Here is a 12707-nt window from a genome sequence, read left to right as displayed (position 1 = left end):
ACAGCATATGCCCTTTCCAAGAGGAAGAGAATGCATTATAAATCTGGGAATAAAGCCACCTAACTCCTGGCAAGACAGCTTGGAGAAACAGATAATAAACCAATCCTACCAATACAGTCACAAGACATTCAAAGTTAGAACTAATGTATCCTTTATTCATTATTAGAAATATAAATAGCTTTAATTCACAACAGATTTTAAAGTATTTCCTGCAGGATGGAATTCAGCAGCTTTGACCTGCAATATAGCAGCAAAAAAACTAGGTATGATGCTGCCTTTGATGGGAAGCAAGAGACATTAAAAACCAGAAACAGCATCCAAAGCTGACGAACGGTCAAGAACCTCAAGCCTCACCAGCACCAAGAGCAGCAGTATCTCTTCTCCATCACAAAATGCCTGGGTTGGAAGGGACCTTAAAGCCCATCCAGTTCCATCCCCTCCCATGGGCAGGGACACCTGCCCAGGTTGCTCCAAGCCCCATCCAACCTGGCCTTGGACACTTCCAGGGATGGAGCAGCCACAGCTTCTCTGGGTAACCTGTGCCAGGGCCTGCTCACCCTCACAGGGCAGGGTTTGTCCCCAATATCCCATCTCACCCTGCCCTCTGGCAGTGGGGAGCCATTCCCCGTGTCCTGTCACTCCAGACCCTTGTGAAAAGTCTCTCCCCATCTTTCTTGTTGGCTCCTTCAGGCACTGGAAGCCACAATCAGGTCACCCCAAAGCTTCTCTTCTCCAGGCTGAACAATCCCAGCTCTCCCAGCCTTTCCTCCCAGGAGAGCTGCTCCATCCTCTGACCATCTTGGTGCCTCCTCTGGACTCTCTCCAACAGCTCCATGTCCTTCCTGTGCTGGCCCCAGGGCTGGAGGCAGCTCTGCAGGTGGAGCATATGTGGGTGGCAAGTGAAGGCAACCAAAAAGACAAACTGTCTTGGCACCCCAGATAACCAGGAGGGTGATGCCACTGAGGGCCCTTAAAGGAAGACAACAACCTTATCCACATCATCTCCATTTACCCAAAGCAAGTGACTCACCGGTGAGATTAAAAAGCACTGAAAACATGGCACGTGTAACTTCATTTCTCACAGAGGCATCACCAAGGCATTATTTACTAAGCTAACTAATTAGGCAGCCACCCTTGCAGATAATAAGAATGCATTAAAGTATTTTAAATTCCAGCCCTAGCCTGACACATACAAAGTGGCTGCCCTTCTTCAAAAGAAAGCAGATGTCAAAGGAAATAAACCATCCAGGAGCAGGCAGCACATCTGAGGTGGAACAGGAAGGTGGCACCACCCAAGTGTTCAGGGAAAGGAAGAAAAGCAAAGCAGAGCCCTGTGGGATGCAGAGGCATTTCACATTTTCATTGTATCAGCCTCCACTTGTATAGAAATCATTAGATAGATGATTTAAATTGGCATCAGACAGATTAGATAAGGCAACAGCTACTCAAAACAGATAGAATTAATACACAGAACTGCAAAGTCTGGTGTGGGAGAACTCACATTGGATGACAAATGGAGGACACAAAACAGCCTTAGAGACTGTTCACACTGTTATAACTCAAGTTTGGTTCAAGTTCATTGAGTTTATTATTGTACAGATTTTAGTTATAAAAGTTCTGTGTTACCTCCCCTCATTTCTTCCTCACAGTCTCATCCCAGTTTACCCTCCATGTTGTCTTGTTCTTCCCATACCCTTTTCCTGGCCTTGCCCTGATCCCTCCACTCCCATTGGTGAGTTGTCTCCTTCCCCCTCCACCCTTTTCCCACCCTTGCCCTGATCCCTGCACTCCCACTGCTGAGCCTTCCCACCCTTGCCCAAAACCCTGTTGTCCCACTGGTCATCCCATTTCCCCAGTTACACACTCAGTCCCTGCCAAGTTCCAGAACCTTCCCCCCAGAACCCTTTACAAAGCCCAGTTTCCCCAGTCAGTGCTTTTGGTGCCTTTGTGGGTGGAGAGTGCTGGAAGTCTTTAATTTTTGTTTCACCCTCGATCAGCGCTGGTCAGTCTGGCACAGACAAACAGGGACATTGAGGGCACTTCAGCTGAGAGCAACCTGAAAAACCCAGCCAGTTAAATTCAGTTTTACACTGAGACATAAGCTGGAACTGAAGGGACACCTCCCTGCAGTCCAGCACTGACAGCCCCCTCCCCTCTACACAGGCACTGCTCCAGGAGAGGGGAACACAACCAAAGACACAGAGCAAGCTTACCAAACACATCAAATTAAGCCATCCATCCACTGGAAATAACAGCAGGAATACTCCCAGGGGATACAAGTGCCCTGTGTACTTGATGTAGTCCTGGTCTTTCAGAAACACTCCCTGAAGCCCAGCTGATGGACCACAACTTGGGAGGGGGTGAGGGCAAACATGTTTCCACAGTGCTTTGAAAAATGACTGGGGATAAAAATGTAGAGGCAGTTTGGAGAATTGAGCACCTGCCACTGAAATCCAGTTCTACATTCCCTGTGAATGAGCCCTCACGAGAGCACAGGGGGAGTACCAGGAGATGATCTGCGTGATTACCACCTTGTGCACTACACACTTTCCTCACGGGATCTCCCCCTTGCAGCCCCCCCAGTGGAGCCCCCACAGGGGTTCCTGCAGATGCAGGGGTGTCCCTCAGGGGGAGCAGAGCTGTGTGACAGCAGGGGGAGGTGAGCAGGGCCCTCACCTGCAGCCACCAGAGAGCCAAGCCTGCAAACCCACCCTCACAACCCCAGAACATCAACTGCTGTATTTATTTGTTAAGACTTTGCCTTTCTCCACTAAAAGGTCCCACAGGGACAAACCTGCCCATCCTGTAGGCCATCAGCTCCAGAGGGGGCAGCTGCTCAGGCATAAGGGAGAAGGGCTTTCAACTTCCTTCTCCTCGGTTATTTCTGCATTAACTTCTCGTTTTCTTGGCTTTTTTCAGTCCAGTGACCTCTAGAATTGGGATTCTTTGACTCCTGGAGAGATGCCCAAAAAACCTCATTCTGCCTCTAAGGAAATTCACAATTTGGCATTTAAGGGGAGCAGTATCAAGTGATATGGCTCCAGTCTGATTTTGTGCTTGACATCAGAGCTCTCGAGTCACCTTCTTCCCCCAAATGACTCAATAAAGAGTCCTCTAAGGAGAGGTTCAAAGGCACAGCAGGGAAGAGCAAGCCAGCCCCACATCACCCAATTTCCCCTTCACAATCCAAGGAGCTGAGGGGTGGTGTGGGGGGACACACACACAAACCCTTTGGAAAGGGAGAAATGAAGCTGAAGCCACAGATGCAGGAGCCACCTGGGCAGTATCACATGGCCAGTTGCTCAACCTCTACACAAGCAGAATTAATTGCATTAATTCTGGGGTTTAGTCAAGAGTTTTGAGTAAAAGTAATGCACACTGAGGAGCAATGCACAGTATTGGGTTAAAAATCATGGGGACAGCATGGAAATGGAGGCATCTGACTTGGGCACATTCCCAGCTGCAATTCAGCTGCTGGGAAAGCTGAAGAAACACCCATCAAGACCTTCCAGCACAAGATACAGGACAAATCCTGTGAGCCACAAACAAGTCCCAGGGTTATCTTCCTACTCAGCAAACAGAATTTTCTAAAAGCATCATATGGCCAGTGATGCAGCTCATAAGTTAATATCAGAAAAGAAAATAAACTTCAAACTAATGGTAAAATCTCAGGCACAGGATGAGATGGGTGTTTTGAAGAAATTGCTGGGAGATACTTCAGGATCTCCAGCATTCCTTAATGTCTCTGTGTTATTTTGCTGTTTAGAGAAATTATGCAACTGCATTCACATACCAAGACAACATAAAAAGAAATTTACCACCATCAGAACTATCTGAAGTCTTGAATGGTTTAGGACAGGCAATGTGCCCACTCCCCCAAACTGTCCCTATGTGCAGCCTCATGGACAAATCTTTATCTGTCATTATATAAAGAAAAAAAATGGGGGAAAAGGGTGCCTGCCTCACTTCCAGGTGAGCAACTCAGGCCAAAATTCAATCAAAGGCAACAAAAAGTACTTTTTTTTTTTTGTTTTAAGGCATCCATCTTTTAAATACAAGGTCAAAATAAATTCCCTAAAACCCAGGAGCTGAAAGGCAAGTTAGGAGGACACTGCAGAGGAGACATGAAGCAGAAGGGGCTGGGTGGCCAGACAAGCCCACCCAAGGGCACCTGGGCCTTGCAGAGCTGACCTGAGGGTCTGCAAACCCCCAGGCTGACCCATCTGAACCCCCAGGGGCTGCTGCTCACCCCTCCCCAGGTACTGCACATTCCCACACCACCCGGGTGTCCTGCACCCCACAGAGATACCTCACTCCCAAGACACCACACCTACAGAGCCAAGCCATTGCTAGACCAGGAACCTCCTGTTTCCTGAGCCTTTTTCCCCCTCCAAAGAGCTCCCAGGCTTCATTTCCCCAGATCGTTCCGCAGGTTTCATGAAGTAACTGATGATGTCAATTCCAGTTCTCCTGTTCAGCACAGCACAGCTGACAGCACCTCAGGCACACTGAGGAGACTCAGCCGAGAAGCAGTGGGGGTTTTCTGGCCACATATGGCAGCAGCACAGCACCCAAGGAATGGCAAACTCCTTGTTTCAGGACAGCCAGAGGTTAACACAGGAGTCAGTAATGCACGAGTGGCTGCACATGGCGTGGCTGTGCTCAATCTGACACACAGAACACAAACCCTCTGTTTGTGAAAGGCACAGGTACTCCTGAAAGCAAGCTCAGAGCCATCTGACTCTGCTTCTTCGCTGCCTGCTGCTAATTTTGCACATGCCCTGCTTTTCCCTCATGGCCTGATGCTGAGGGAAAACTTTTTTAATTGGAGCTGAGAAAAATGCACTTTTTAGGCCACCTTTGCAAGGCACTCCTGGCCTGGCAGCCTGTGGTTTGCTGCTGTTATTGTAAAGAAACCACTTTTCTAGAATGCCTGTTCAGCAAGAATAATTTCTGAGTATACAGCCTCCAAAGTCATAAAGTCAGTGTTCTCACAGAGCTGGAGCAGAAGGTTTTTAACCCTGGCATACACGAGCTGGCTCTGCTGTTTCCCCTCTAACTCCTGTTCCTTCTGCTAAAGGAACATGTCCCTGGGCAGACCACAAGGAAGCCAAAGTTCTCTCCTCTATTTCAACAGCTTTCCAAGATACAGCTTAACCCTCATCCTCTCCTCAGACATGAGAAGGATTAAGTCACTCTTCTGCCTCTATTTAAATTCCTGAGGACTGCCACTACTTGGATAAGCCACAAATGCTAATTATTCTATATTGATTCTGTTGACTTTCTGGGACAAAGAAGGCCTAAAGCTGCAGGACACATTATGACCATTAGAGAACATCAGCCTTCTTACACAGGATAAAACAGGTTAAGGAAGATATAATAAACACCACATCTAAAACAGAATATCCAGGTGTATATCAAGACCTCTGATGTTTGCAGCAGGGTCTGTAAAAAAGATGAAGTGGTCTCAGACAGTCATAGGGACAGCAACTGTCCTCGTTCTCTCCATTATCTCCTGACTCCCATCGTGTAGATGGACAGGAACGTATTCCAGAGTGTGTGTTAGATCAAGGCAAAAGAGAAAAGGGGAGATCCAGGACTTGCGATGCAAATATTTTGTTACAATACAAGAACTGTGGTATTCCAGCTTTGTAATAATTCCATCATCCCTTTCCTCCAACAAGAGAAATTCAAAAGCCCAGTTGTGTGTGTAATACTTCTGCACACTGAGAGCATGATCCTGCTGGAGGCAAAGAGACTGTTTATCCACAGATCAGCAGACACTGTGCAAATGTACATGCTCCATTCCATCCATACTCCTCGACTCTGACTTTGAGAGACTATTCAAGTATCACCAAATGGAGTTTCATTAGGGGGGACTGCATATTTACTCTTACATGGGCAGATAAAGTTCAAGTGTTTTCCTACAAAACAGTACAGTTCAAATGAAATAAGTCATAAACCACAGAACATTAAAGCAGAATCAGTGCATGGCATTAGAGCATTTATGTGAAATAATTTACAGCTCAACAGAAGTAAAACACTGCTAGATGCAACCACCATATCACAAACAAGTGTGTATATGTTATTTCAGGTGTCCCTTCCACCATCTTAAATGTTACTTCATCAATACTAGAATTAGAAAGGTCTGGATTTGTTATGTACTATGAGAAAGCTGAGTACGTGTCAGATGTGCTAACAGCAGAGATGGACACATGTCTAACAAGAAAGGAACAAACAGATGTTTCACCAACACAAAAGAAAAGGTGTGGGGGAGGACAGGAGGGATGAGGTGGATTGGAAACCTTCACTGCCACTGCAGATATTCACAGGACTCAATCCCATTAGAGTTCAGCTGCTCTGCACACATGGCTGCAGTGAGCACTGGCAGTCAGGGCAGCAACCTCCCTGCTTCTACACATATTAAGAGTCTACAACAAAAATGCTGCAAAGCATGGAAAGGCTGCAAGGGTGAGCTCTGCTGTACAAGGCAGCTCAGACTGAGTCCCAGCTACTGTCAAATCTGTTCAATTTAAGAGTTCTCTTTAGCAGTTCTGTGCCAAACAAGCAGCAAAGGCTGAAGGCAGTGGAAGGAGAGATGAGTTCAGATTTCAGTGGACTGCTAAGCTCCTGCTGGAACCAGACCTGAGGTGAGTGCTGGGCTTTTCTGGGTTTCTCTCAGGAGGCACTAGACCAGTCACATGCTTCTGTAAGAGATACATCCTCACTGCAGAGCACAAAAGCTGCCTTGGGCCTGCAAAAGTACCCAGAGGTTCCAAGCTGTGCCACTGGCACCATGTGCTGGCAGCCTCAGCAGAGCCTGACATGTGTGCCCACCCCTGGCAAACACCTGGAGCCCAGAGTGCTGCCCTCCCCCTCCAGGGCCGAGTGTCCTGAGCTGTTTGGGATCTCTGAACCAGCAATCCCACATGCAGGGCAACCAGAGGGATGACAGGGAGCTCTGAAGAACTTTAAAAGCCAGAGTTCACAAGACTCTCAAAGCTTTGCAGGAACCGGCTTCTGTTTACTTTCATAGGCCACTGTATTGCTCCCAAAGTAGTAAAAGTTGCCAGAATGCCTCCTGAAAACACAGCCCACCTAAGTCCCAGACCAGGAGGGTGTTGGGTGAACAACCTGGAAGCTCATCCCTGTGGCCTGAAAATGCCCAGCTGACGCAGTGTGAAAGTCTCACCGTCTTCATCAGGCTCCAAGGATGCTGAATTATTTACTCCATGGCAGCCTGTAAGCATTAAACTTAAAACTCTATCACTTCAGAAGTGTTCTGTTTTTAAAAGCATCTTTGTCAAACTGATAATGTCTATGGAAATTAGAACCCAGCATAACAGCACAGCTCTCTACTGAGCAGCAGAGTCCATAACAAGAAAACCCATCCAGGCTTTCAAACCACGTCCATCACATCAGCATTCAGGCATCTTAAACTGACAAACAATATTAAAAAAGAAAGTGCAGATTATCTCAAGGCAGAATTTTTATCAGCGCCTTTATCATCAACACAGATCACTGTGCCATTTTAATTCACATCTACTTCCACAGAAACAGATGCTTTCATTAGAAGGGCAATGCAAGAGCCCTTTCAGTATATAGATATTTGCTATAAATGATCTTCACAGTCATGTGCAAATTCACATGTGTTCCTTTCCAAGCTTGGATCCTTGATGGGCATAGAAAGCTGTGGATCAACATTATTAATAGGCAAGTCTGTAATGAAAACACATGCCCATTCTGTAAATTGCAAGTGTGTCAGGAGTAGAAATATCCTTTGCTGGTAGTTCTGAAGACAAATGATTTCTCCCAGCAGATATTGAATAGATAAGCCAGGCACTTCCCTGCCCAATCAATTTCAAGCAGAGATGCTCAGAGAAGCTTAGGGAAGGAAAGCAAACCAGTGCAATTAAGCCTGAGCAAACAGCCCTTGTTTGGAGCAGTGTATTTCCATGACTGCCCTGAACACAGACACAAGGGTGTAAAACAAGCATTTGGCAAGTTGTGTGTTCACCAAGTCTAAAACCAGAAGTGTTGAGACCTCCTTCAGGTACCCCAAGATTCAAACCATGCTGGCCTGCAGGAGTTCCTGAGGCAGCCTGAGCTCCAACCACCTCACTTCCCTTCCAGTAAGTGCCACACCAGGGTAAGTTTGGTAAAACACAACACCAAAAGAAATACAACCCCCACTCCCAAGCAGACCCAGCTGTGGTACTCAACCACTTGAAGCCAAAGAGAAGATGGAAACTGGGAGGGGAAAAAAAAAAAGAAAAAAAGAAGAACACAACCCAGCCTGAAATGATGTGTGTCTGCAATGCCTGCTCTGAAACCAGCTCCCAATGGCTTTTCTCCATTTGCTGCCAAGCACCTCTAATGCAATCCAGACAGTCAAGGACACAGTTAGAATGTTAATATGAAAGCATTAAGATTCCCATTGAAATGGGACCTGTCAAGCTACTTTATGTAACACGATTTATCATTTCCAAATGTAGTAACAAGGGATTTTATTGTACCAGAGCATGTGGTACACAATGGGGCTCTGGGTCCGCATTCCCTGCTCGCCAAACTACAACTCCTGACAGCACTTGTGCTTGTACAGGGCCGAGTCACTGCTGTGTGCATGGAAGGGTTGCTACATGCATTAGAAACTGATGGGGTGCAGAATGGACTGAAAATGAGAGCTCTCTGCACATTCCTGTGCATGCCAAAGAGAGCTGGACACCCCTCCCCATGGCTGCCCAGCGGCCCATGGAAGGAGCCCAGCTATCCCCATCCCACACGGCGCTCACACCAAGCCACAAAAACACACTGTCAAAAGCTTGAGGAGGTTTTTATTTCCACTCTTACCTGTCAGTCAGATAACTGATGTCTCCTGCAAGCTCAAGGCACGCTGAGAACAGGCTGGAAACTTCTGGTTATGTTTCCAGAGCACGGCCTTCACTTTCCTTCCCTACTAAACCCCAAATCCCAACCTGAAAGCTCAGCCTCAACCCAACCATCTCCTGGTTTTACCCTGTGAAACACACAGCTGCCATCAAGGCAGGCTGCCCAAGTCCTGCCCTAGTAACACCCTCAGAGTCACAATACAGAGTATGCATGTGTCAGGTCTTGAAGCTTGTGGATTTGTGTCTGTGGACACATACTCTTACCTCTCTGTTCTACATTTCAGCTTCTCAGAAACACAAAAATATTTCAGCTGTCAGTCCATATGCATTCACTTTCAGTAGTTTGGATACCCAAGCGTTTTCACTGCAGTTATGTTAACTTTGAGGCAGAGCTGAGTAGCACAGCACAGCAAAGCAGGGACATTTCCTGTACCTGTTCTGCACTGGGAGAGGAGTCCCAGCAGCTGCCAGTGCAGAGGCAGTGCTGGGATGAACTGGTAGTAGTATCAAAACATAATGCTGCTTCACTCTTATTACTAGCAGCAAACTGCAACCAGTCAACTTGGACCCACAGAAGATCATAGAGATAGACACAAAAGACTGTTTCCACTGTATTTTCTTGTATTTCCTACTAACTCCTTCATTGGTGCACTAATAATCTTGATATCACTCAATTAGATGCTTTGCTCTGCCCTCTCGCCCTGCCTAAGTCTGGAATTGATGTCCAACTAAACTCAAATATGCTTTGAAACTTTTCCATTTAATTAATAAAATGCCTGATTCCCACAGATCACACAAAGATCTGGATCTTGTCATCTGTGAGTTATATTACAAACTTAGCTACTACTGGTGTGGTCAATTTACTGCATTCCAGGCAGCTGATCCCAGAACCAAGGCCTTGGACCCCTCTGCTTTTACAGCACTGCTCAGAGTCAACAATGAATTCTTTCAGGCCTTCCCCTTCTTGCTCTGCCATTCAGCACTAGCAGCAAGAATCAAGTAAAACCCAAATGCAAATAAACATCAGTGTTTGCTATTTCAATCCAGGAGGGATCTGTAATGCAAGTTTAAAAAGGAAAACTATTTTCTGTTGGAATTGTGAGAAGTGAGCAAAAGCCATAATGGAAAACAGCTCTCCCTAGGCAAAGTGGAAGAGGAGTGGGAAAAGCTAAAGGATCACATGCTAGAATTAAGGGATGAACAGCTGGCATTTTAAGGAATGTGACTTATAAACCAAGTGGCCAATGAAGTTCAGAGGACACAGGTAATGAAAGCCCATCTCACCTCACAGCCACAGAGCAGCCTCCTGACACCCTGGCTCAGGAGCTGAACCCTGAGGGTGGCTGTCCATGGAGCCCCCTCTGTGCTCAGCAGCTGTCAGTGCCAGGCACTGTTAGTTCAGGACTATGAGCAACACCAGAAGATGAGATGACACTGCCCAAACCCCCAGCAGCTGATGCAGTTCCAGTCCCCAAACCTCAAAGCAAACGTGAAGGTCCAGACAAGGCACAGGAGATGGGGGAATGTGACCACACCAGCACTTTGGCTCACATGAGCCACACTCTGGAAACTCATATCCCAGTCCTTTCACATGCTGTGATTCTCACCCTGGGCCATGGGAGCTCGGATTCTCTGAGTGGATCCACACAAGGAGACAGCCACTGCCACAGCAGATGCTGACCAGCCCACAGCACTAGGCTAAAATCAGCTGACACAAACCTCTGTGGAACGCAGGCACACACCAGGCACTGAGACATTCACTCCACAAACTCACCCCAGCCCACAGTGCTGCTCAGTAAGGAGGGCACAGACAAAGCTGAGACAAGGTGTTGAGTATCTTGCTAAGACACTAAGACACTTCATTCTGGGGAAGCCAAGACCAAAAAGTCTCCTACATGACATGGCTCTAAAATAACATTAAGTGACTTAGAAACACGGGGGCAAGGAGTAGCTGTGCAGGGTCCTTTCCTAAATGATATGAAGGAAAATCCAACAGAAGAGGCACAAGGCTGTTATACTTCAAAATAAAAGATATTTCTGCACACAGCACCCGGTTAAGGAGAACTCCATGCTAAGGAAGATTATGGATGCTGTAAATTTATAAGGGACTACACAGATTCATTGGGGAAAAGCCCATCAAGAGCCTCTAAATGCAGTCAGCAATTCCAGCTCTGGAAGTGCCTGAGCTACAGACTCAGTACCTGGGGTAAGTAAAACTACCCAGCTCCCTTGTTCCTGTCCTTTTGCTTGCAGGATCCACTGCTGACCATTGTCATGACAACACTGGTCTTGATGCACAAAATTTAATCGCACTGCTCTTGAAAATGGCAAGATAGGTGTGATAGATGGGAAAGGAAATAACACACACATCTAAGAAAAAGGGCATTCAAACTTCTGTAAGAAACCACTGAACAAGCAGATCTTGCCCTTCCTTTACAGGCATAATCACAGGATTCATGACCATGGCAGCAGATGTCAAGAGATGCCACAATTCAGTTTATTACCAAACCCCGTTACTCAGCTAAGGGCCTGTGCCACACCCCGTAACAGCCTCCTGCGCCTCCAGACTCACACACCCTCAAGGACAGCACGCAGAAACAGTTAAACTCTGGGCCCAAAGCACTAAACTCAGTTATAAACTATCCAGGAAACAGTCCTGTTATTGCCACAGAGCTGAAAGAAAAACCAAAAGCTAGAGGAAGTCACTAAAAGAGAAGGCATTGAAAACTAAAGGGGAATCTGCCTCAAGGCATTGCTGTGCTTCAGCCTTTCCACTGTGTTCCTCATCCAATCTTCCCTCTGAATTTTTACACTTGGCCAATAAATACCTCTTACTCTAGCACTTGTAGAGGATTTATGATGCACAGCAAGTGCTGTGCAATTAACAGATTTAATGCCCAATTCACTTCTTGCTGCAAAGGGAGACTGGAGCAGAGCATCCCAGAAGCTGTGGGTATATCATACATATACATGAAATGACATTTCCTCTGCCACTACTCTAAGTCAGCACATCCCTACTCTTCCTGTAGATGTATCACACCATTTTCACTGTTTAGATTCCCAACTATTAGTCATTCTTCAGCTTAATCATGGAGGGGTTTACAGTATGGATTTTTACACACCGTCCCACATTTCCACCATAATTTATCAATTGCTTTTTCCACTCCATTTCACTGAATTTCTAATCTCATTTCCCCAACTACACTGTCTACAATCATAACATAGCAGTGACTTTAAAAAATTCAGCATGCTCCACTAATTTCACAATGTGTTAAAGTTGATAACAGAGGGAATACATTCTTCCTGTCCCAGTGTGATTACTTTAACTTGGTGTCAGGGACAAGAGCACATGGCTGAGGAGGACAAGCATTTCTGAGAGAGGAAGGCAAAGCTCTGCACTTTTACATGGGTATTGACCAACTTTCAATGAGACAAATGCCACCAACTCTCACATGCAAGACCGAGCATTTACCCCTTCTACATGTTCAATTAGCCTTGGTGGCTGCTCCATTCTCCATCATGCTGACAGGGCTCCATCCAACCCAGCAGCACATTTGTTTGAGGGGTTTTTGCTGATGCATCTTCACTGACTAATAAAACACCCTGCCCAAAGGAGTTCTGAATGGCACAACCTCACGCTTTTGCTTCCCAGCTGCACTCTGAAGTTCTACAAAATGTCAACACTGAGCACAAGCTACTTTCACAAGCAATTAAGGCAGACTACATGAAGTACCTCGCTCAGCCCGCAGGCTACATCAGACTTGCCTTTCAGTTCTGTTCCATTACTGTTGTTCTTTGGTAAACAGGTATCCTTGTTTT

The 12707-nt window shown here is 46.4% G+C and overlaps 1 protein-coding gene across 1 annotated transcript in view; it reads right to left on the bottom strand.

Moving 5' to 3' along the window:
* Positions 1-12707, bottom strand: part of CTNNA1 (catenin alpha 1) — a 126759-nt gene that overhangs the window by 79168 nt on the left and 34884 nt on the right. The gene's annotated exons all lie outside the window — the stretch shown is intronic.

This window comes from Pithys albifrons, chromosome 15 (genome assembly GCF_047495875.1).
Source record: "Pithys albifrons albifrons isolate INPA30051 chromosome 15, PitAlb_v1, whole genome shotgun sequence".
Taxonomy (NCBI): Eukaryota; Metazoa; Chordata; class Aves; order Passeriformes; family Thamnophilidae; genus Pithys; species Pithys albifrons.
This window is presented reverse-complemented; position numbering and strand designations above follow the sequence as displayed.